The following is a 26031-nucleotide window of genomic DNA, read 5'->3' as shown; positions in this document are numbered from 1 at the left end:
TCTGAGTAAAAGGAATCATCTGTGGATTCTGGCAGTCAAGGAGACCTGAACAGGGTATGGAAAGCTGGGAGAGCACCTCAGGGGACTAGGGAAAACCTGACAAGGGTAGTTTGGGTGTGTGAAAGGGTCTGAACTGTCCAACTTTGAGTGTGATGCCACTGCTTACAGTTAGTTTTGTTGTGTTTGGTCTTTCTGCCAATCAGTAATAAGACAGCAACACTCTTAAAAATGCAATATTATTCATATATATTGAAATAACTGATTTTTCCTGTTATTTCAAAGCTCAGAAAGAGTTGAATAACTACATAGTGTGGGGACAGTCATCAGAAAACTTTCCCCAGATAGAAACTGATATTTATGCTAAATTTTGCTGTCAGAATAGAAGGGACTGAATTCCCCATTACAGTGTCCTTGAGGGAATTGCTTGTGAAAAATATACTTCATAAAGTATTGGGGCTATTTTTTCCTGCAGCCATGACTTCATTAAGGTGTTTTGAGGTGTTCATTAATGCATGTGCAGTAGTTCCTTTCTAAATGTCTAACTTTGCTATTGTTATCGACCATTTTACATGTTAAGATATTAATCTGGTTAAATTAAATCTTAGATTCTTCCAGGCCTTAAATTAATTCTTTTTGCACAAATTAAAGCATAAACCACTTGTCCATTTCGGTGGTAGTTGTGTTGTAGCTGTAACGATTTGAAGATAAGAGAGAAACAAGTTCTGCAAGCAGAAATATAATTTTTTTAGTAAGGGTAGCTGACATAATTGGTAAAGTTCGATACAAATAGAGTGAGTGTCTGAAGATTTGCTGTGTTTGTCTATTTTAGTTCATTTTAATTGGCCTGCCTAAGCGAGCAGGGACTTGTGGTAGTTTGTGCCACCAAAGCAGGAGGGTCTGCAGGGAGACCAAATGGCTGCTGTCTGTTGGGTTAGGTTCTCCAGAAGTCCATAAATGTTGAAAGTGCTGGACATCCGGAATGTTTCCACATGTTTCTCTTTTTCCCTGTCTCTGCAACCTTTGTGGCTGGGCTGGTCTCCTCCTTATCCTAGTGCTGTGTTTTGAGGGACTAACAAGACTTCTGGGAGCTGTGCCCCAAAGGAAGGTGCATGGGGAATGTTTCTCCTCTTTAAGCATTAATGACTCATTTTATGTTTAGGGCTTTGGCAGCCAGGCAGTGACTCGCTTGGAGTTAAGAACCCAAGGCAAAGCTGAGGTCATTTAACAGTCTAACTGTTCATTTTGTGACCAGTGAAGAATGATGAATGAATCATTTACACTGTTATAAAATTTAAAGGGACATGGTCAACCCTTCAAGGTTCTCTAATTGACCTCTCAAATGCTCATGAGTCTTCTCCCTGGATTATCTCCATGCTTTCCCTTTTCACAAACTTCCTGTCCTTTTTCCTTCATCTGTGCATGCTGAGGTCTGTGTTACCCTCTGTATCACAGCCTTTTTTTTTGGTAAATTAAAAAAAAAGGGCCAAAAAAAGTCTTCTTTGAATGGTTTTGAGCAAACCACTTGGCAGCTCTTCAGTCAGGTATGGCTTTTGGCAAGGTGTAGGAACAAATTTGTGTGGGCTTCAGAGGGACTTAATTATGAGACAGAATAGCTGAGAACATACAGCAGGTGACCCAGGAAAGAGAAGATGAGGAGAAGTGCAGGTCTAGGACTGCAGAAGGTCATATCATATGGTGCTGCCCCACTCACCCAGTGCTTTGAGTATGGGAGTGGAGGGGGGACAGAGTCATTTGTGATGCATTCCACAGACTCCCAGATCTTTCACAGGCAAAGATTATCTTCTAAATTTCACAGGCAGCAGCAAGGTTTCACTGACATAAGGAAGTGTATCTGCTCAAGTGTATGTTGGCAGAGACCACTCTGAGGGTCATTCCACAGTTCTACTCAAAACACCAATGAAAAACATGGTGATAAACATCTTTGGTGCCTTGGTTAAATTTATACCATTTCTATTCGTTATTTATCCAAAGCTCAATTGCAGCACAGATATTTCACTCAAGGATTGGCATTCCTAATTCCTAACCTCATTGTAAAGGTATTTTCAGGTAATTGCATCCACCTTTGAGTTTTCAGGAATCTCCTCATGACCTAAATGCTTCTGCTGCTCACAGTGAGCATAGAGGAGTCACAGTGGGCATTAATTTATGACAGATCAGAGGTCTGCAATGGTTGCATAGAACACTGAAGAATATTCACACAACAGGTTGGCTGTGATTGCAGCAGGGACTGAGTGAATCTTGTGCTGTGGGTCACAACAGCACTGGAGATGGGATGGCACAGGCAGTAACATGCCAGGGTTGGAGGAGCTCCATGGAGTCACCCAGCATATCTTGGTGGCTGGTGTGAGCAACTCCTGTGCTGTTATACCTTAATTTCAATCATCCCTTGTGCTAATGAGTTGAAACTATGGCCAAACTGCTCTGCCCTGTGGGTGTCTCTGGTGTTCTCGGTGAACTGCTGAGGGGATGTGCTGAAGTGCCACCCAAATGAACAGGAGGGAAAAGAGCTTCCCCTTAAAGTGCCTAAAAATTGTGCTGAAAGGATTATACATGTTATTTGGGAGAAAACATCATGTACCTTGTGCCATGTGGATTAGGTACTGAGGAGTATCCCAGAACCAGCGTAAAATAGGAGTGTAGAACCTGCTGTGATCCAGCCCTTGGGGATTATGTGACACTGAATTAGCTGGGGCTATGCAAATATTTGTACATGTTAATTCTGAATACTTTGCTGTTGTGAGAATTAACGGAAATTAGAACCATTCTGTGGGAGCAGAGAGGAGAAGCATAAACATGTCATTGAGCTGCAGGTTTGTCATTAGGTGGTTCAAGGAGAAGCTGTTTGATGGCCTTGGTGGCCCTGATAAATGTGATGTGCAAAGTGGATGTCGAATAAAACAAGGACACGCACAGAACAGACTTGCTAATGTTTGTTAACATCAGGGACCAGGAGTGCACAGATCCTCATTTGTGCAGGGAAATTTTACCAACATGCCCTTTAAAAAAATTTTTTCTAAGGAATTTGCACATTGAATATTAAACACCTGAAGCTCTATAAATTCCCCTGCCAGAGCTGCCACCGTATTGTTGATTTCATGCAGCACCTTTTTCAAAGTTCTGCAGAAACTGATTAACGTTTGCATAATGCATTTAACACAAAAATCCGGAATAAATTCATTAATGTTCTTCTGCCACTACCCTTGAAAATACCAGCAGTTGTGTGGCATCACAAAGCTCATTAGATGAGCAGAAGGGGAGGAAGGGTGAGCGCTGGATTTCCTGAACAGCTCTGAAACATGAAAGGTCAGTGCACTGAGTGTCAGTACCTGAGTGGCAGCACGGAGAGAGTGGGGTGTGGGAAATGTCCTGCTGGAAAAGGTTGCTGTACCAGGACACAGGAAGCACGAACTTTGAGGTGCCATCCATGCTGGAGTAGAAAAGTCGGTGATACGCACAAAATGCAGATGAGGTGCTGCTGCTCTGAGGAGAGGCTGTTCCTGGAGCACATTCTGTTCTGCAGGGGCAAACACTGGGAAATTGTTCCAGTCCTGCTGTGGTACAAGGAAACTGTCTTGGAACAGTTTTCTGAGCAGGGGTTGCTGAGTGAATGAAGACTTGGTTGCGTGGCAGGTCGTCAATAAACCACTAAATTTGGAGTGTTCTCTGTGTGTGTCCTGCTCCCAGGAGAGCATGGGGACAGAGACACCAGTCCTGCTGGTGTTCTTGTATGGGAAAAGGAATAAGGACGTACAAAAATTAGTAACTTCAGCTGCAACTACATATTCAAACTCACAGTTGTGTTTGTAAAATGCCCATCCAAAACCTTATAATGTGAGCCAGTGAAGTAGTAGTAAGTAGCAACTCCAGAAGGCTCCTGTGTGTTTCAGGGATCCCTGGAATCACCCTGTGGGTGAAAGTCCAGGCTGAGGAGACAGACACAACCATTTTAAAATAAGACTTGGCTTATAAACTCCTCTAATCTTACTTATCACACAGCAAAGAAGAACAAAATTTCAGGAAGCGGTGAGAGTGACTGTCCCTTTATAGTTTTCTTGTTTTCTCTGTAGTCATTCGATGGCACAAATTAGTTTTCAATTGTTCTTTTTTCATTTTCTATTATTTTTCTGCTGCTTTGAATTCTACTGCCATGTCACAGGAACAGAAGAAAAATGTCATTTAGACCTGCATAGCACAAATAACACTTCATGAGGTTTGTTTACTGAAGCTTTGTGTTTTTCTCAGTTTTCCATGAGTACCACGTTCTGAAGTTACAGCTCTCTCCACATCAGGCTTTTAGCTTTTCATTACCCGTTATCATTTCAGCCTTTGTTTGATGACCCAATTATTTTCAAGGTTTTGATTAAAACAAAGTAATGAGTCATAGTTTCATGCTGCCCTTGTCTTTGCCACTTCTGTTGTGGTCTGGCTTTTTGCCACTGGTCTTTGTCAAGTCAAAGTTTTCCATAATTTTCTTCAGCAGTTTTATTCTTATGATAAAGAAATGCTGGTTATGGTGCCACAATTTTCCCCTACTACTTGGTATGCAGAAAACTCCACACGGTCTCTTAAGAGACTGAAGACCAGGATGTGTTCCCCAGATTATGGAAGAGAACTAAGTCAGAATTTAGTAATGTTTTGTGTATATGTCATGAGGGGAAGAGAAAAAACTGTTTGATGTCACAGTGAAGAGTGGGCAGTGGTTGGAATGATGTGAAAATATACATGAGGAAATGGGGAGATGCTCTGAGCTGAGCCACTGATGGAGGTGGCAGATTTCATCAGAGAAACACGTTTTCTTCATGTGACCTCTGCCAGGGGGATTCAAGTGTGTGGGATGTTGATATGTTATCTTACATATCCCAGAACTCTTCCCTTTGACCAGACTGACCTGCCACCTCTTTGACACCTGGAGACAGAGATTTACATTAAAAAATGCGTTTTCCTTGGGGAATTTTATCAAACAGTAGAAGGGAAACTTGACATGCCTCTGTCACTCAAATGTGTGGCATTGAGCATTCACTCAGCAGTCCAGGCTTGGGAGGGATCAGAGCTTGTGGTGTACCCAGAGGGACCCAGGGTGGGTGTGAGTGGGGAGAAAAACACTGTGATGTCAGAGCATCTCTTCCAGCACACCCTGAATGCCCTCAGATCACGGTACGGTCCCTGTCTAGGCCAGGTTTGCCTCAATTTCCATTTGCTGTTGTTTGATAAGACTTTAGAGAGACATCGATCCAAACAGGGCAGAAAAAAGTAATTGTTTTTGACAGCTTTCCTACCTAGATATGAAAAACAGTTAACTGGAATGGAAGATGATGCTTAATTTAGGTAGAAAGGCTGTTCTCTTTAAATGAGGAGAGACAGTTTGGATGGCAGGATAAGTGAAATGCTTTGGGAAGAGTATCTTTTAAAAAAATCAGTAGTGTCACATGGAGAGGTTCTGTGTGTGCAAAGGAGTGGAGATGTCTGTAAAGCCCAGTTGTGTTTCATACAGATGGGAGTGTTCCCAGGTGATCCATCACATCTGTGCTTACCCAAGCATGGGGTTCAGCTCCATCAGGAACTCTGCAGCTTCCTCTGATCAGCATTTAAACCCCACATTTCCTAAATGATGCAGAAGCTCTATGCTTGTTCTTTGCATTTTAGCAGAACATTTAAAATGAAATAAAAATTCCCTGAAAGCTGTTATGCATGTTGGACTTGACATAAGGTGTTCACTTGAGAGTGTGACCTTTCTGAACAAAGGCACTGCTTTTGAAGAGGGGGTTCATTGTGCTTCTGGCTCTAGTAAGATGAAAAACTTGAAGAATGAAGGCTGTGCAGCAAGGATGAGCTCTCCACAGGTCCTCTTGTGTATTTTTGGTTGTCTTCCAGGGGATACATTCTTTCTCTCTGTGCAATACTACCACAGTTGCAATCAGTAGTAATTACAGAAATTTTCTCATTTTTATGAGTAGGGGGGATGTGAAAAGCTCTTGACAGCACAGTCTGCAAGGGAGCTCAGCTGTGGAGCTGCTTCCCTTCCCCTCTGGATCCAGCACAACTAGAGCTGCTGACCTTGAGGTTATTTCCCAAGGAGTCAGGGCTTGCTCATAGGTCAGTCTGTTCAGTGTGCAAGGCAAACTGTGATTAGATATGTGGGAGCTCTTATGATTAATATTAACATAGTGGAACTGGCTGAATGTTTAAATACAACATCAGGGAATTTAATTTATATATTTATATATACACACACATATATGTGTTTGCAGGCTGTTGTTTTTAAATGGAGTTGTGGTTTGTTATCTATGAACATAAAATGGGAATGTCACTTGGATTGTTTCAACAGAATCCAGCTGGAATGTGATCAGAGGAATGGTAAAGGTGGCCAGAGAGGCTCAAAAGGGAGAACAGGCAGTAGGTGTGGGCTGGGGCTTCTTGCATGGCTGTGCCACAACCGTCACAGTTTTCAGACTATTCCCTTCAGGTTCCCAGGATTTGAAATTAAGGATGTGGCAGTGTCATAGACATTCATTAGGCGGATGGTGGGAAGGAATAGTGATTGTTTAACACATGAAATGGTTTCCCTGGTGCTGCCCATGGCTTTGCCATGTTGGCACAAAGACAGTAAGTTCTAGAGCCAAGTAGTTTGGGGATTGAATGCCAATGTCTTTTGACCTTCCTGCTTTCTCAGGGTCTCTGATACCTTCTCAGTGGGATGCTGCTGTTGACACCTCTTTAAAATGTCTTAGAAGATAGACCTGCATCTGTACCTGGAGATTTTTGTGTGGTCTGTTCTCACAAGCATCTTAGAGAGAAAAATGCTGGACACACTGCAAACCAGACCTTGGGTCAATTCACCAGTGTCCTCCTCCTGAGCCTGCCCTTTCATCCCTCCCACCTCAGCTCTTTGGCTATTTCGTTCAACTTAATGCTCTTTACTGATGTTTCATGCTTTCAGGGGATCAAAAAGATAGCCTGAATCCTTTAAATACGTGTGAAAGTTAGAGATGATGCCCTCCTACCAATTTGCTCAATGATAGCTTGAAAACTTGTAACTGGGCAAGGCTGTTTCTGAAGTATTTATTTCTTTAGACAGACAGCTCAGGAAAATGTTGAATTTGCTGCTTGGAGCAGTTAAAGCCCTTCAGAATCCAATAGGTTGCCCCATAGCCATTCCTCTTATTGTTTCAGTTTATCCATAAATCTCTCTTATTCTTGTAAAATCGAAATGAAGATGAGATGACTCTCCCCATCTGAAAAGATTTCAGTGCTGCTTGAAGTCTCCTTGCACTGGTAGAAAAAACAATTGAGCTTTGAGCTTGAACTGAGAGACAGATAAGATCACCAGGAGATTTCCACAGTAAATGCAGAATATATTCTTCTCTAATGGATTCTTAGTGCTGTCTGGCAAGTAATTGAATTGCTTGGGTGGGAAGGGAGAGGGGACTGAGTTGGGGGTTTTTTTGGTGTTGTTTGATGGGAGTTTGGGGTTTTTTTAAGCTCACAAATTTTGCGAGGGTAGGAAGTAAATGGTGGTTTCTCTGCATGACCCAGGATGTTTGTCAGACATAGGGGAAGCTAATTAAAATGTCACTATATATACATGAGGGTGATGAGGCAGAAAGGACCATCACTTCCTTGGTTCAAGGGGTTTGTCTGTGTCTTTGCTTATATCTACTCACTGTGGAATCTGCAATTCATGCTCTGGGGGTAGAAATGAGGCCCTTGGGTAAACCTGGCCTGCCTCTCTCTCTCCCAGTGGAGTAAAGCAGAAAATAAATTAAATTCATTCTTGTTCTGCTGCAATTACTGGGGCAGTCACTGCAGCTGGGCCATGCTGGTTCCTGCTGTCCTGCAGTAGCCAACAGTGCTGCTGTCCTCTGTCCCCAGAGCAGAGCTGGCAGAGGGGAGCACTGGGAGGTTTCCACAGCATGTGAGGGCACAGGAGCAGAGCAGCATCTGCCTCTTTCCTGTCCTTTTGTTTAAAAGTACCAAGTATGTCCTGGTAAGCCAAGGGAATGCTGGAGAGAGATAATAACACACGCTTTGGTGTATTCTTTGGAAACACTCGATGACCAAGAGGTGGTCCAAGTCTTACAGCCTGCATCATTGAAAAACACTGAACAACAGCAAAAGGGGGAAAAAAAGGATGATCACAAGGGAAATTGCTATAATGGTAAGATAATTAGAACATAGAATGATTAACATTAGTCAGTGTGTTGCATTGGCAAGGACTGTGCAAGTTGACATAATAGGCCTCTTCCATATCAAATGTGCAGTTTTTCAGCATTTGATTTAACACTTTCATGTGACTTTAATAGAGTTCACAGCTGAAACAGTCATTTGATTCTCATGTGACTTTGCACAGTACCTTTCCTCTCCTGTGGCTACTAGAAAGACCTTGTTGTTTTTCCTTTTGTGTCTACTAATACTGAAGGATAAAAGCCACTCACCATGGAGTCCTTCTGCATTGTTTTGAACAATAGCCAGACGTGAATTCCTAGGCATACGTTTCCTGTTGTGTGTTGTGCCTCATGGAAATGGAGTTAACTCAAACATCCATCTCTGAAATTTCAGAAAATGGTTGTCTTCTTCTCAAGGAGAAAGTATTAGGACTTATGATATCTAGTACTGATATTCTCCTCTAAAAATACTTTTATAAATGTCTATTGCATTGGAAGACTCTGTTTGTTGTCTTTACCCTACTGCTTGCACATTCCCCTTGACAGCCCTCATGTGTGAGCCCTGCTGACTCCCTTGGATTTGCCAAAACTAAACTGGTGCAAGAAATGAGACTTAGCACCACATTTAATAACTGGTTTTGTAGCCTGATTGAGTTTGGAACAGAACTTTGAAGGCACAATGACCTTAATGAAACCTACATAGTCTGAATCTCTTACTGGTTGTTGCAGCCCAGCAAACATTTGTTCTCATTCATTACTACCAACCCCACTGGCTCATGGACCAGGTTTTGTCTGCCTCAGTTTTCCCTTGTTGCTTCTACTTAGTCTTGTGATGTTTTGCAAGGATCTACAGTGGCTTTCCCCTTGCTGTGATTAGATATGGGCTGGTGTCTGGTGCCTGTGTTGGGGCACTTGTAGCACCAAGATCGGGCGTGTTCTTCATTACAGCTGATAAAATCTGAGGGTGCTCTGTGGCAGAAACTCTCCTGACCTCAATTGTGATTTTTTATTCTTTCTTGTAGCCCTCTACTATGTAGATAAAAAAGCTTTTTTCCTTAAAATGTGGGAGAGCACAGTGCCCAATCCCCCCTCTCTGCTTGGTGAGGGCCCTCGGAAAGGAATTGCAGTCACGCAGCTGTGTGGTGAATATGTAAAGAGTGTTCAGTGTGGTTTGTATTTTGTGGATTATTTTCTCGCTCCTTTTGACCCTTCCTCAAATGAAATTCCTGCACTTCATCCGTTCCTCTGGGCTGGGCAATCAGCAGCTACGATCAGGGCTGTGAGGAGGCAGTGGCTGGGCATACAAAGCAGTCGCATTAGGACCGAGGAACCAGGACTAATGGGGAGCAAAGCTGGGAACAGAGACAGAGAAATATGGCAGAGTAAGATTCATTAGGGATCAGATTCAATAACTGTAAAATGATGAGAAGTTTATGATCAAAGGCTTACTCCAAGCATTTTAATGACACAGTCATTTAATCCGTTTAAAGCAGATAGATAAGGAGTTAAGTGAAATCTACAGCAGTCGCCTTTCTGAGATGTTTATGAACCTGTTCCAGGCTACAGATCACTGTGAAAGGCACAGGATGGATGCTTGGTGTAGTAATTGAATAGTATATAACAGGCTACCAGGCTTTACAGGCTGATTTACATACGAGGTCAGTAAAACTTTATGCAAATACTTGTGGTTTGTCTTATTAGTGTGCGTGGTTCCCCAGCTATTTTTAATGTGCCTACTACTAGCAAGAGTACTGAATGAAGGGAAGGGCAGAATTATTTAAAAACCTTTCTGTGTCAGGTTATTTAATTCCCAGTGGGTGTTTCTCCTCTGGAAGGAGGTTGGGTATCAGCTGTTGTGGTGACAAGATTCAGATGGAGTCTGATACTTGAACCCCTGGGTCATCTACCGTAGGAATTATACATCTGAAAAGAAACAGGGGGGACAAGGGGGCACAGAAGTTGTTTCTCATGTTTTCCTTCCCCTGTTGCACTTGTGCCAGCCTCCATCCCTCTCTTGGGGACTCTCCTTGGTTAGTTAACTTCCTTCCCAGCTTTTCCTGTCAAACATTTGAAAACTCCTTGGACAGTTGCATGGCACTTTGCTGTCTTTGCCCATGGAATGCAGCTCAACTCACTCCCTTGTTCTCACTCCCTTTTAGCCACCTGGACACCATAAGTTACAGCTGGAGTGTTGCCTGTGCCTTGCAGACTGCACCTTTTTCTATTTCTCGTGTAGTCATTCTCCCTTTCAAAACTCTCCCAACACACACACTGCTGGGTCTATAACTGAGCTAACAGCTCCTGCATCCCACATCCTCCTTCCATAAGGGAGTCAGTCCTTCCCTTTCCCTAAACTCTTAGTCCCAGGCACACACTGCTGTGGAGGAGCAAGCAGAGGGGGCTCTTTCTCTACTCACAGCTCGAGGCTTGTCGAGCTGCTGGAAGCAAAGTCGTGGCTGCTGCTGCATTGTTTAAGGCCATGTTACAGCACCGTCTGTGTGTGATGCAGGCACAGGATCAGAGCTGGTGGGGAACAGGGAGAATTGCCCAGGGCTCTGGGCCATCTTTTTTTCTGCTTGCGCACAAAGTTGCTGTCCTGCAGTGGTATTGATTAATTTTAAAATAGGGAGGTGATAAATGGAGAGTTCAGGTGGTTCTGGTAAATGTGACTGCAATGGATGAAGGTGTTTAAATCGAGCCTAGAATATCTTCCCTTACCTCATGCTGGTTTTCTTGCTCATCCTAGGAGGGATCTGCTGGTGTTTAACAACAACAGTGTGGTCCCATGGAGGGACCTTCTCAGCTCTCTTCACTTGTGCTTTGCACAGAAACCACCTTCATCCTCTTCCTTTAGCTCTCCCTCCCACACTGGCTCCCTTTCTGCTGCGATGTTTGGGATGCCTGTCACAGCTACTCAAAGGCTGCTGTGTGTCTGAGAGAGACCAGCCAAGGCTGAAGGTTGCAAATCCCTTGCAGCAAGCCTGGCAGCCAGGTTGTAGATCAGGTTTTAAGCAACCTTGGGTCCACTGTCAGTCTGCACATTCCCGTTTCCCGAGAGAGAATTGAAAAATATTTTGCTGGTTGGAAAATAAGTAAAATTTCTCATTTAAAATGTTAGCACTAGCAGGCAGATCTCTCATTACTACACTTCCCTGTTGTTCTTCTGTGTCCCTGCATTTTTTTCAGCTACTGTCCTTTCCCAAGAGCTTAGAGACTGAGCACTTGAGAGCTCACTTGTAGAAATCAATATACAAAAGAAGAATTTTAATCCATCTTCTGCCTCCTTCTACCTTCTTTGTGGGTGCCTGTTGCACTCTATTTTCACGTGATTATTTTAGTGATGAGTGATCTGGACCAGCAGCAGCTGCCCAGATGGGGACTGACAGTGCAACACAGTGACTTACCCACAGTAAAAGGAGTTTTCCACTCCCAACCATGTGTCAGGGACACAGGAATGAGTTTGTAATCTCCTGAATGCAAAGGTTGACTGGTAGTAATGCTCAGTACTCTATGGTGGGAGGTCAGCAAAACTCATCCCTGACAGAAGCACAGACCAGCAATAGGGTTGTCAAAACCAAAAACTCTGGACTCAGGCTCTCTTCTTTGCTTATTTATAAATACTTGGTCTGGAAAAGTAAAACCTCCCGCAGAAATGCTCATGAGGGGTAGAGACAGGAGAGAAAGCTCCAGCAGCAGCGAGAGGAAGATGGTGTTGCAACAGAGCTGGGGACTGGTAGCATTGCAAAGTTTGGGGATGTGGCTGTTTCATTGACAGGCAGGAGGTGATGCAAGCCCAGCTCTGGTGTGGGTATGACAGTGTGATTAAGTGGCTTTGGTGGAATTCACGGATAATTTCCCTGTAACTTGCTCCCTTGTGCTGCGAGGGAGCTGCTCAGGGCCTTGGCCACAGCAGTCCCTGTTGGGATGGTGTGGTTTGGAGAACACTGAGAGAGGGAAGCAATTCTGATAGAAAAGTTTTGCCAAATCCACCAGATCTGGTACACTGTCAGATTCTGGCACAGTTAAGTTTGCCTGGACCTGAGCAGCTTTGGCCCCTCTTGGGCACAGCTGGCTGATCTTCACAGACATCAAGCCCTTGGGCCCCGAGCTCCTCCCAGGGAGGTTACAGGGACTGCCTGACCCAAAATTTGCTGACCTCCTTGCCTGGAAGAGCAGCACTCCTGGTTTCACTGGTTCTTTGCCTGGCAGTGTTCCATTGTGAACAGGAGACTATCTCATTTAACAGCTTTTGGGGAGAGGCAAACATATTTGTGTGTGGTTTAACTTAATATACAGGCTGCAGAGATGAAGTGAAGGCACTGATCAGTTCTTACAGTTGAGATAACATTCAGAAAACAAATTAGAGTTTGCGGTTGGTACGGATCCAGGCAGAATTCATAAAATGGAATAGTATTCTCAGGTTCAGTGTGGACAAGCTGATTACTGATCCAGAGAAACCAGGCATGTATTGAGGAATTAGGGATGTTTGGGATTTTTTTGTTAGTATAGAGAGGCAACCATGTTGTGGTCTCCTGTAGGGCTTTTGCAATGTGGATTAGAATTACTGGCCATGGTAAGGAGGTAGTTGGGGGGGAGCCAAGGTTGAGATTAGTGGGCTGGGTTTATCTACTGCAGTGCAGTGGCTTTCTCTGTGGGTCAGCTCAGGATGTTCCAAGTCTTTCCTGAGGGCAGAACCATAAATTTTTACCTGTCTGAACTTGTGCTTGATGAAGAGCCACAGCCATGTTATTGTTACTGTCACATGTGCATGTTGGGGCAGAAATAATGTGGGATTTCAGTGGGAAATTGTGCTTGTTCAAGATGTTTACTTCCTTGCTCCCCTTCCACTCTGCAGTCCTTCAGGTGCCTCCCCAGAAGGGCTCAAAACTTGATGGCAGGTGCTGCCTTCAGAGGGCAGCTGTGGGAGGTGGGTGAGGGACTGGCAGCAGGAAATGTGAAAAATAGTTTGTCAAAGCTTTGGTTTAATGAGGATGAACATGTGTGCAGAATGGCTATTTTACAAAGCATGTGCACACGTGGTCAGGAGTGATGTAGACAGAGATGTGTTTCTGTTTTGTGACTACTAGAGATTTCACATCTTACCTTTGTTTCTTTCTTCACCATCTCCCAGAAAAGTGGAAGTTCTTAAATTGACTTTACTTCCTTTAAATCAGGATGGAGACTCTCTAGTTTAAAGCTTAGGGACCAAGAAAGATGGCAGGTGACAAACCTGTTTCCATTCTCTGATTTTTTTGCAGTCTTAATCACCAAACCTTTCAGTGTTCTGTGAGCTGGATTACATCTGTATGGATTTGCATCCACGTGTTCAAGTTGTCATTAGGCCTGTGAAAAAGACTTTTCCTTTAGGGAAAAAAAGCACAATCTCAGTGGCTGGATCTTAAGTGTCATCCTGATTTTCCATCACCTGAGGATTTGAGCAGCTCTGCCACTCTGGAATATTGAAATGAGCATAGATTTGAAAGTATTTTTATATTTAGAAGCATTGATTCTAATATAATTTCTCTACAAATTAAAACTCTCCTTGAGAAAGATTAAACTGTCAGTGATAACATCTAAGTTCTTGTTATGTCTAAGAGGAATAAATGCTGAAGTTACAGAATTGTCTGGAGGCTTATAGAGTAAGAGGAGGAATTAATGATATGAGAGAGAATGGATAAAAGTATTGGATAACACTTTTTTGAATTGGAGGAAGTGGTATGAGTTGAATTAGGAGGTTTATGGCCAAAAAGAATACTCATTTAGTCTGATATAACACAAAAATAGAGTCTTAAGAGAAATCTGCCCAGTGACTTGTGATTGCTCCATGGACTCTTTTTAATAAGATATCAAATATTGATTTAAAGACACTAAGTAATAGACAATGTATTGGTTTCCCTGGTTAGCCATCCCTATTAAAAATATATATTATTTCCATTTCTCTGGCTTGACTGTGAAGTGAAGCTATCAGGTTCTTGCTATGCTTTTGTTTGCTACATTAAAAAACCATTTAGTGTCAGATTTCCACCGAAGACCCTGATCAAATTGCTTCAGTCTTCTCCATAGCAAATGAAATAGTTTGATTTCCGTTCATTTCTCAGTGGGAGACGTGGTTTTCAGACCATGAATCATTCCTGGGAATCTTCTCACAACTTTCCTTAATTTTCCACAGCCCCCTTGTGCCCTCACACCTCACCTGGGCGTGGTTATCGCTGCAGGGGTCTCATCAGGGACAATATTGTTTCTTTAGTCCTACTCAGTGGTATGTAAAGATCCTCACTGTTTCTTGGGGTTTTTTATCCACACAGCATTAAATTAGAGGTAATCCTTAGTTATTAACTGTGGCAAAAGCCCTCTTTGCAGAGAGTGTCTTCCAGAAGGCACCTGCTGTGTTGTGCACCTGAGACTGTTCTGCTCTCTGGGATGTCTCACAGTGCATTTGAATTCATGGGAAATCATTGTGCCCAGCACAATCAGATTTCTAAGCTATCTTTGTGGGCTTTGTTGTTTGCTACAATTCTGCCTTTGTGTTATCTGCATATTTTAGTAGGGATTTATTATTTTCTTATGTATCTTAGAGAATGTGTCCTGCATGCAATTGGCTAAAGAGGCAATTCTTGTTGGAAGTAACAGGGAGATGTCACTATTAGTTCATCAGCTTTTGGGCCATTTAAAAACTGCAATAGTCTGATTTTGCATCATGCTGGTTTTAAAAGAAAATGTGATTTTGATACCAAGGCAAATATATTACAAAATTCCTATTCTGATATGTCAACAGAGTTATCTTAGTTAACTAGACTTGAAATCTCTTCATGTCTGTTTGACAAGACCTGTTTTCCATGAAATTGTGTTACTTGCTTTTTCTGATCTTTTCTTCTAATGGAGTTATGTATCAGCCCTGTCTTGTGAGTTAAGGAGATTCAGTTTGCTGCATTCTGGAAGCTTCATGAAAAGTGAACAAGGCAGCAAATAACTCGATCTGTATGAGGCGAGCTGGTTAATCTCATTTTTCAGTCTTCACAGTCTATTCTCCAGCCAGTGCTGTCTCATTCTGACTGCAGTAAAACGTGCAGATCAATACTGCCAATGGGTGATTAGCAATTTGCAAACTTCAGTAAGTGAATATATCCGAGTCAAGGCTTGAAGTTGGAGAAGAAAGTGGAGAAGGAGTGATTGAGTGGGCTGAGGCAACGAAAACAGATATTTCCTCTCAAGTGAAATGTAAGCATTGTTGAGCTCTGTTAAGCAAGATGATGGCAGAGATTTGTACTCCTTTCACAGTGATTACAGAAAATAATATTTTTTTTCTGAAATCACTAACATCAAATGTGCTTTTCCCTCATCACATCTCTTGATTTTTGGTTTTGTTTGTTGGGTTTTTTTCACTATTGACTTGCTGGTGGATAAAAATGTCTAAATCTACACAACTGAGATTTTTATTGTAATTCTTGGGACCACATTTTGCTGGTTCATTGGGATGAATTCCAAGGTGCTCATCTACTTCTCAATCTCAGTTTCAGGCAGAATCTCCCTGGTTTCTGTCAGTACATTCCAGATGCACCAAAGACAATTTTTGGGTTCTGCTCATGGAAACAACTCAGAATAAACTCCTTTGGCTCCCTCTGAGACCATGTGCACTGCCAAAGAGTGCAGCTGAAGTAGCAGTCATTTTAAGGTATTAAAACTGCATTAAAACCAAAACAGTAGCTGGACTATGGAAAAGGCCCAGGTAATTGCTACAAAGAAATGAAAATTGCATTCTCCACAGCAAATGTGGTCTGATCCCTGAAAGTCAGGGCGATTGTGTGCTTAAAGATGCTGTTGGAAACTCTGTGGTTAGAGAAGTACAGGATGGCTCTCTTTCAGATTTACTCAAATGAAGTTGAAAAGATGCCTTCTCAACTGCAGCCAGGCTGTGCTTCTGAGTTATGCATGTGTTGTCTAATTAAAACTTAATGGGAAAGGAGTAACTACCGCAGTGCAGGAGCATGTTGTGGTAGCTGTTGTGTAAGGCTGAACTGTCCTCCCCTTGGTGGTTTGCTATACAGAGGCTGGAGAACTGGTTTCTCACTGAGATACACTAGAAAACTAGAATTTCTCCTCATTCACAATTTTCTTTCATAAAAATGGTGTGATACATGTTGGCAAGGAGAAAAGTGATGATAAAAATCAAAGCCCGAATTTTATACAGCAGGAAGTACTGTGTTTTAAATGAGATTTTGTAGGGTCTTAACAGTTTAGAGGTTGACCTGGCAGTCATAATTCTGGACAAACCTGGCAGTAAAATTTGAAATCATTGCCCCTTCACATCTCTGTGCAAAATGTGCTGGTCGCTCTCCAGTCCATTAGCGCAGTGACGTAAAACTGGTGAAATAAAATCCAGCAGGAGACAGGACAGTTGTATTTCAAACCATTAAGTGATGCACTGTTTTTAGGACAGTTTTGTGTCTACCAAATATATTTCCAGATAGATTCAGACTGGATTTGGCTCAACTTTGTAGTAGTCTGAGCTTGAGTGAGGAAGATGTGTTGTTGGGGGTGAAGTGATATAAGTCAGGTTTAGTATGTTTGACAGAGTCATTTTGCTAATGGGTTGGTGATCCCAGTGTGATGCTCTTAAGCATTTTCCCATATGTTTGGCTCAAATTGCATTTAATTGAAAAGGGATGAATAGTAATTGAAGCTTTGCAGGAAACCAAGAAGTATTTTCCCCCAGGGAAAGCCAAGAAGGTGTGTTTAAGCAGATGGTTGTGCTCATGTAAGTCACCACATGGGCAGTCTCACCCAGCACAGGGGATATGAAATGGTGGGGGATGTACTTATGTCACCTACAGAGGTGCAGCTTAAACCTGTTCTCATGCCAAAAGGGTTCTTCTCATAGCAATAGAAGGATTTAAACTGAAACTTTACTCCATAGTCATGGCTCAGGTGCATCCCTTGTGCCATCTATGGATGAGTGATCCTTCTGTCCCCTCTGCTCTGTCTTACCCTGTGATGTTACAGCTTGAAATTCCCCTTCTCAGCCCAAGAATTTATTCCCATATGGAGACTTTCTGGGTCTCATCAGTACAATGGGTAAAGGAAAACCAAGTTACCAGCCATTCTTTCTCAGGCCATGTGTAACTAGTGAGGGGTATTGATTTAGTTTTGATGTGATGTCGTTTATAAATATGCATGAGGATTTAGGGTTATTTAACTGTGCTTTTTAATTCTCCTTGCATTGCTGACTCTTCTAGTCCAGGGTTTCTTTGTATTCACAGCAAGTTGCTCCATGACAGCCCTATTCTCACTGCCTGGGACCTTTCTAATGTTTGTTAATCTCAAGTCTGTAGAAACTTTTAATGCTCAAGGAATCAAAGGACACAAAGTGATGCCCTTCTGCATAGGGACCAAAGGAGCACAGTCCAGGTCTCTGAGAAGCTGGATTAGGAAACCTGGGGCCAAAAGGTAATCATCACAAAGTGGGGAGAAAGAGAGAGATGTAGGAGGCCTTTTTCATGCTCCTGAAGGAAGAGAAAAGAGGTCTTTTTGTCAGGGATCTTACAACTTGCTTAAATTAAAAAAATTAACCTGATCAAATGGTGAAAAGGGAGGAAAAACCAAACATTTGTCTATTTGCCCTGAGGAGATGGAAGAGAATGTACCCTCTGAATCGATATTCGGATAGTTTAGATACTCAGATCTCTTCCTTGAGAAAGAGCAGAGCAAACAGAAGAAGGTTCTGCCTGTTCAACATATCTAAGTGAGCCTGGATTGACTCCTCCTGGTGAATAATGTAGATGACTACACGGATAACAGGATAGTATGTACATGGATATATGTTTTTCTGAGATGTTGGAAGCTCCGTATTTGCCGCCTTGCTTTTCCCTCTACCAAATTTTCCATTACTAGAGGAGTTTCCTCCTGTGCCTGGTTGGACGGTGAGGTGATGTTGGGGAAGGTGAGCTCTCCCCAGGGGCGAGACAACCACCACATCTCTGCGAAGTGACTGTGACAAAACGAGTAGAACTTGGCAGTTTCCCTGTAGCTGCTCTTCCCCTCGGTACATTGCAGGGACATGTTTTGTGTTGCTCATTCTCATCCTGTGCTTGGCCGAAGCAGAAGGCGCGTGGGAGGCGATAGATAACCCCTCGCAGCGCGAGGCTGCAGCGGAGCTTGTTTAACCTGGAACACATTTGCTGTGAAACCCACTCAGGCACTGCCCGGCTGCTCCAGGAGGCTGTCAGAAATGAGTCCTCCAAACCATTTGTGTCTGTCACAGTTTCTGTATGATGGGAGAGGGAACCTGACTGGCTTTTTAAGTGGAAGCACTTCCAGATGGAGATGGGAATCTGTTAATGACGGTGGGTGAGCTCAGGGGTGCAGCCAAGGCTAAGGGTGCACCTTCGTTCACTGAAAGGCAAAGGCTTGCTTTGTACCTTGCCAGGTTGGAATTATGCAAGCAAGGACATATATAGTACTTTTATATGCCTTAAATTACAGGAAAAAAAATGTGCTGGTGTACCTGGAGCCTTTGGGAAACTCAGTGTTGCTCTTAAGGCTGTCATGGATGACCTCAGCATCCAATGCTGTGTGTTTGCTGTACAAATACACGGTGTGAGTGACAGCTCTTCTTGTCACTTACTTTTCAGGCTTTTATATGCTCAGATGAACTTTGATGCATCCTGCCATCAGATCATGAAGGCTTTTACATAATTTTTAATTATGCATCTTTATTTTTATATCAGATACTATCGAAAAAGTACCCGTAGAGATTTTGCTTTTTGCTAATGAGATCCATTAACTGGAAAATCCTATTACATTGCAGTTTCACTTTCCTTTGTAGAGTCTTGAAAGCAGGACCTCTGAAAGCTGTCATGCTTCACTCTGACTCTTCCCTTCCTGTCTGAGCTCTGAGGGTCCCAGGCTGGCACAGCCAATTTATATTGCTTCTGTCCTCTGAGATCTCATCTTGGAATCCTATCTGAAATTTATTCCAAAGTAAACCTTTACCAAGAAATTCAGAATTACGGAGACAATAAACTAAGATTTATAGAGCATTGTTGGGAGGGAAAGCTTTGAGTGTTTAAGTATCTGGATTGGAGTAAATACCACAAAAAAAAAGTCACTTGCAGGATCTTCTGTCTTCTGGTCTACTGAACAGTATCTGTGTGTGTGTACACGTTGCAGAATAAGAAACAGAGCAGCAAAGAAATAGTTAATTTTAAAAAAAACCTGCATGTACTTTTCTTGAAAACCTGGATTTGGTCTGACACCTCTCAACAGTATTTTCAACCAAAGTTACTTCATTTGTATGGGAAAGTTGATAGAATGTTTTTTGAAATTCAGATCTGTGAGAGCCAGCATTTCTCACCATATAAAGTTAAGTCTTATCTCTGAAAAGGAATTTTTATAACTCACACTATAAGCTCTTTGGGGCTGTTTCCAGAACCTATGTGCTTTTTATTTTCAGTGTCTTTATCAGAGGTTTTTGAACCTGCACAGGTCTCTGCACGCTCTTAGACTGTAAATAATAGCAACTTTTTATGGACTTTGTTCTGTGGAAAGACAAGAATCCTTGACTTGAAAAAACTAGTGTAGAAACCCTGGAATTCAAATCTCTAGGTGGTAACAAACCATCCTAGAGCAGACTATGATTTTCTTCCATTTCAATAAAAGGAAGAGCAGCAATTGAAAAGGACAGTGAACATTTGAAAGCATTTTTCCCCCTAAATTATCCAAACTCCATGCCATTCCATGTCTCACTATCCTGACTCTTAACCTTCTTGTCACGTTTGTTTGCATCCCAGACCTCATCTGAATGCCTCACTCAATGCAAATTATAGTCTTGCATCCTCCAGGGAACAACACATTTGAAAGGGGTATAGAGAGCAGATCTCCTTTTAAAACTGTACCTGAAGGGCTTCAGTGCCACTGCTGAGCCATTTTATTTTATTACTCCTATTGCAGCAGCATCCAAAATGTGCTACATGTTGTACCAAAAGATATGGTCTGGTGTTAGAACAGTGTGATTAGAGGGTTTTTGTCTGTGATACAGCCTAACTCCAACCACCTCCCTGTCTCATTGCTAATTTGCTGTAGATGCTGCAGTGAAAGAGGCCATAGGGAGGAATATCAATGAGTGTGGGTAGTGTGGAGCATCTGCTCAGGAAGGAGGAGAAAAAAGCCCTGTAAAAGCCTTTGTGGGAGGAGCAGCTGATCCAGGTGTTGGAGGTGGCATTACTGATGGAGTGGGGAAGGTGATGTGGGATTACCCATTGCACCTGAGGGCAAGGATTTGGTTAAAACTTGGCTGTAATAACGCCAAGGTCATGGGTTCAATCCCCTGTGTGGGCCGTTGACTTAAGAGTTGGACACGATGATCCTTGTTGGTCCCTTCCAACTCAGAATATTCTGTGATCTGTGATTTGAAATCTGTTGTGCTGGTGAAGGCAATGGAGGAGTTACTGGAAACGAAGAGGAATAACTCAGGCTAACACAGATTGTCTTCACCCTTCTGTTCTGAAAATGGGTGTTCAGGAGGCCTTAGGAGGAAGCTTGGCTGAGTTAAGGGGCATGAACAAGAGGTCACGTCACCTTGGCGAAGAGAAAGATCTTCCTGTTTAGTGGAAGAAGTAGCAGGCATTGGACTAAGAGCTGCCTAAGAGGAGGATGAAAAGATTACCCAAATTAATTTCTGGTGCCAGGTTTCAGGATTCCGTGTGTGCAGATGTTCACACAAAGATGATGGTGAGATAAAGAAGGTGGAGAACTGGCAAGAGACCTGGTGGGAACAAATGAGCCTTTTCCCAATATCCAGCACCTTCTGTTTTTCTTTTTTTTCCCCCCCAACTGTTTCTGATTTCAAGCATGCACATACTGGCAAAGCTGTGAGGAGCAGGTGGTGGTTGTTGCTTATTTGTTAGTTTGCTTTGTCTCATCCTTGCAATCCATTTTTGTTCATACAGCTCCTGTTCCACAGGCTTTAAAGATCCCTTGGTGGAGTTATCTTGTGTGACAGAGGGAGCTGGGGCGGGCGAGTGTGCTGTGCTTTGTGCACTGGGTATGGAGGGAATTCTTTGGGATGCAGTTTACTTTAGGTTTTACTCTAATCACTTTAACAAGACTGAGCAAAGAAACAAAAAGAACAAAACCAAGAAACAGAATTTCCATTAAAATGGCCTTTCCTGAGGTAGGATTAAGCTTTCTGAGATTGCCTTATACTTGGGTACAGAAATGCCTCCAATAGCCTTTTGTATAAAAGAGTTGAGTAACCATTTTTTTAAAAACTGTTAAAATACAGGTGGAGCAGAAGAAGCTGCTCACCTGTGTAGCCAGGCAGACTCTGGTTAATAAGCTACTGCAGCAAGTTGTCGGGGACCTTGCTTGTGCCTTTGAGGTGATAAATTCCAATTTTACCTTCCCACTGTTTTTTTGTTCTCCATCTTTGAGCAGAATTTCCAAGGGGTATTGATGCAGGACTAACAGCAGACAATTCTTGACGTAAATGCTGAGCCATTAACTGTAAGCTGAAGATAAACACGTTCAAAGACGACTTCTAATGATATGTGACTTCTCTGCTTTCATAACTTAGGGAAAACAACGGGGTGTTTATTAACTGTGTGCAAAGCCCATGTGGCTGTGTTTACCCACAAATACCACATGTTTTCAGGGAAGCCAAACAGTAATTCCAGAAACCCAAAGCGTGGGTTTGTGTAGCAGCTTGAACTGTGTAGAGGATCCCTGGTCAGGAGCAGACACTGAATCCCAAGGACAAGCTTTACAGGTACCCAGAGGCAGCATCAGCCCTTTGTTTTTTCACACAGTTGTTTGCTTGTTCACTCACTCCCCCACCTTGGTGGTGCCTTCTTTTGGGCTCAGCATCCCTTCCCTGCAGGGAGGTCACTCTGGTGTGGATGGTTGGACAGAAAGTCCTGTCTGCTCACAGTCACCAGTTGCAGCTGTTACTGGCCAAGGTCCCTGAGCATCCCCTGGCCATGAATTTCTCTGATCTCCAGGGTCTTTCTCCACTTTCAGCATCTTTTCTCCAGCCAGGATTGTCATCTCCTTTCTGGGATCACCTCTGTTTTTGGGAACCTGTCTTCTCAGCACACCTTTCTTTCTGGAACCCTGTGCTCCTGCTTTTCCCCATCTAAATAGCCTAAATCATTGATCAGCTTCCAATCACCCTCCTAACAGTGATTCTGTCTCATATCTCTCTATCTTCAGAGGAGGATGTACCACTGTTGTTTTAGTCCATAATTTACCAAAACTTAGAGCCAGGATGTGCCTGCAGTGAGGAAGTAACATCGTCTGCTGGACAGTTCAAAAGTTCAATTTTGGACATTCACCACCTGCACATACCCAGTCCTCTGCTGTGTGTTAGTGTTCACAATTTCAGCAAGTGTTTGCCTGCAAGAGGTAACAAGTGGAAACAAGAGCATTCACTGGCCAGTTGGATGCTTTTCAAACACATCCCTTCCACCATCCCCCCAACTGATGCTTTATGTTTTATATTTGTATACAAGAAACTTTCCCATCTGTCTCCTACAGCTCGATGCACTCTTTATTTCCAGTATTCTTCCAAGGTAACTACTGACCCATTTAAAGCTGATATAACCTACTAAGCTCCTCAAATTGTTTCTGTTCAAGTTCTCAAGTATTGAATAACGTGTCCCAGTCCAGAAACCTTGGAGAGTTCTGTCTCAAGAAGTCAGCATGGAAGGAAATTCCTTAGCTGAGGAGGCAGCAGTGTGTGTTGCTGTTTTTGGGTGTCGCTCCCTGGGTGCGAGAGTCGTGCAAAGAAGAAACAGCCCTTTCCTTGAAGAGCTTCCAGTCTCCAGCCTTTTCTCAGCAGGGGCAAGCACAAGCTGTTGTACTGCCAGCAAGCAGCGACTCAACTCAGCTGTCCATATGCTCTGCCAGAATTTATTGTGCTGCTCAGAAATCACAATCTTTTAAGGCTGATGGATACCAAGGCTATGAAAAAAATAAGGCACTTAAGTACGTGTTGGCCTCATCTCTGGGTTTTAACAACTTTGCTTTCCAAAGCATTAAACAGGAGGAGCCTTTGAGGATGTGAAGTCAGTTGAAAATCTTTCACAGTGCCTGCTGACATTGTGTCCTGACAGTTGTTGCCTTTTTGGGATGTATGGATTGTTTAATTTCATTAGTGGTGTTAGATAAACATATTCACACCAGTGGAGATTATTCCCTTTGCTACCAGTTCTACCTTCTGATCAGAAATACCTGCAGTAGATGAATAGACCTTAAATGGAGTTGTTAAGCACTGAATGTTTCATCAAATGTAAAGTAGTCCACGTGGTTTTAAGTACTTTATTCTTACCTGTGTGCCTGTGAAAGTGAGTGGAGTAGAGAGAAAAGCTTTTATAGTTCCTGGAGAAAGACATCGCTGAATTGGGACTGTGCAGTTTTCAAACAACCAGGAGGAGAGATGCCAAAATAAGTTCATCCCTTTTCAAGGTGCTGTCACTGGCAGCTTTCATTGTTCTTCTAAACAACTCCTCTTCTAAAGGAAAAGTTTCTGTTTTCCAGAGATTAAAGCAGGCCTGTCTTCATTCATTGCTTTGGCACTTGACTGATTCTTCCCTAATGGGCAGATTACTTAGGAAGTTTTTGAGCTGTAATTTCAACGCATAGACCAACATGCTGACTCTTTGCCAATAATATAGTTTTAAAAAATGACACAGAGCATCAGCACAATTATCTCCTCGGGGTGTTTTTTTCAAGCTGGGAGATGGAAGTGAGAAGGGAGGCAGCAGCATCTGACTTGTGCTTGTACCTCTGTTCTAGATGACAAATTGGCCCTGTTGCAAATTCTTTTTTTCCATAGTCTTTTGTCAGAAAGTTTATTGATAGCTGGAGTCTTACTAAGTAGTTCTGCCATATCCCAGAGTGTTCTTGGAACATATTGCATTAAGCCAATATTTGTGTGTGGCATCTGTGATGTCTGTCTCACACAGTGACTGTGCAGTTGGGACAGGAGCAGTGGGATGGTGGTTCTCAGTGGTCCGTGAGAGTTTCTGTTGTGCATGCCCTGGGGCACGTGCTTGGAGGGATAATGCATCCAAACAACCTTATTTCACAAATTGTAGAGCATCTTAACATGGGGAGTCGACAAATCATCTCTGTAAAATGTCCAGTGCCCTTCTGAGAGCACAAAAATGGTTTTGCTGCCTTAAGCACCAACTCAACTAGTTAGCATCTTGCTTTCCAGGAATGAATAATTCACTCTTTTAAGTGTCAACCAGGCTTGGTTGCAATCAATCAAGGTATTTATTGCTTCCCCCTAAACTGAAGCTCTCTGTACATTTTTCTGACAAATCTGAATTACTTGTTCAATGATATTCCTTGAAAGAAGAATCAATGAATGCCATCAGTTTTCTCTAGTCCAAGTAATTTTCTCTTGATCATCTCTACAAATTCCAGTTTTTAAGGTATTGGAGAAAACAGGGGTAAAGAAGGGGTGCTGCTGAGAAACTGGCAGTCATGTGTCATCTTCACTCTCTGAGCCACTGGCCACGATGTGCTGATGAGCAGAACGAGCTACTGAGTTACTGAATGAGGCAGGGATGAAGTTGCTTTCCAACACAGGCACAGTCCATGGGTCACACATTGATTGCATCTCCCAAATGTCTCATGTTTCTGTATAAAAGCACCATGAGCTTAAATGGATTTGGTCAAGTCTCACATTCAGGCCAAGTTTGCAAACCTGCCGTGTGCTTTTCATGCTTCTTGGATAAACCAGGGATACATTACCGTTTGTTCCAAGATGTTTTTTAACTCTGCTAAGCAATACCTCCCTGCATGTGTTGGTTCAGCACAGAAGCAGCATCTGGAGCTGCACCTGGCCAGCTGTTCAGGGAGTCCCAGACCCTGTGGAAGGAATGTGGCTGCCTCTTCAGTACCTGCCTTTCAAATGCCACTGTTTGGACTTCCTCTTCAGTGGCCCAAGATTAGAAATTATTTTCTAAATGGGCAAATCTGTTTCAGGTCTTCTCTCCCAGTGCCTGAAACACCATTTTCCAGACTTCTGCTGCAGAGCTGAAGGGACAAAATTATGATCAGTAAGACCAATTTACTGGGGGGAGAAGAGCAGTTGACAGAGAAAAACAGCAATTTACATTTTCCAGAGCTAAAGGGATTCCAGGAGGAGGTTGTTTGCTTTCTTCAGTCCCTGGTTTCCTACCAGCATTAGAATTTTATGTCTTTCAAATGCTAGTGAGATTTTAATGGTGCTTTGCTGTCTGTTACATTTAGCACTTTCCAGCCATGACTCTTCCTAAAGCCAACCCTAAACCACTCGTTTTCACAAGATCAAGTCACTCCCAACCTTCAGAAATTTGGAAGAACACTCCAAATGATTGAAATTGTGATACCTTTTTGACTTTCTGTATTACCTACAAGTGACTGATCCCTTTCATCAAACATTGCCTCTGGTCTGCAGCGTTTCCATGGAAAACTTCCTGCATTTATTTGAAACTCCATAGGATGTCAGTAAATTTTCTGGAGAGTTAAGTAATGCTCTGCTTGGTGTGACTGTGTAAGGCAGCAGCACATTCCCATGGTGAGGAGGGGCAGCTCTGAAGGTGTATTTTCCTTTATTTTCTGCCACTGTGCTGCTAAGGAATCTGGAACTGGAGGCTGCATCTTTCCATACCTGCACTCCCCTCACATACCACGTCTTCAGGCTTTGTTGTCTGCTTTTTGGGCTTCAGGTGGTGGTTTCCTGTGGGGTTTGTACAGGACCTGGCACTCTGGGATCCCTGTCTCACTTGGTTTCTTTCAGACATTGCTGTAATATAAACCAGCTGCACTAATATTTTAGCTTTAGGGAGAAATGTACTGGTTT

The 26031-nt window shown here is 42.8% G+C and overlaps 1 protein-coding gene across 5 annotated transcripts in view; it reads left to right on the top strand.

Annotated features, from left to right (window-relative positions):
* MAD1L1 (mitotic arrest deficient 1 like 1) overlaps positions 1–26031 on the top strand; it is a 356012-nt gene that overhangs the window by 196921 nt on the left and 133060 nt on the right. Inside the window, exon 1 of one of the 5 annotated variants that reach the window (XM_071570872.1) lies at positions 15787–15855. The exons of the other annotated variants lie outside the window; for them this stretch is intronic. The gene's annotated coding sequence lies outside the window, so the exon portion shown is untranslated. Of the gene's footprint in view, positions 1–15786; positions 15856–26031 lie in introns of those variants that run through there. 5 annotated transcript variants of the gene reach the window in all.

The sequence above is a fragment of the Pithys albifrons genome, chromosome 16 (assembly GCF_047495875.1).
Source record: "Pithys albifrons albifrons isolate INPA30051 chromosome 16, PitAlb_v1, whole genome shotgun sequence".
Lineage (NCBI taxonomy): Eukaryota > Metazoa > Chordata > Aves > Passeriformes > Thamnophilidae > Pithys > Pithys albifrons.
This window is presented reverse-complemented; position numbering and strand designations above follow the sequence as displayed.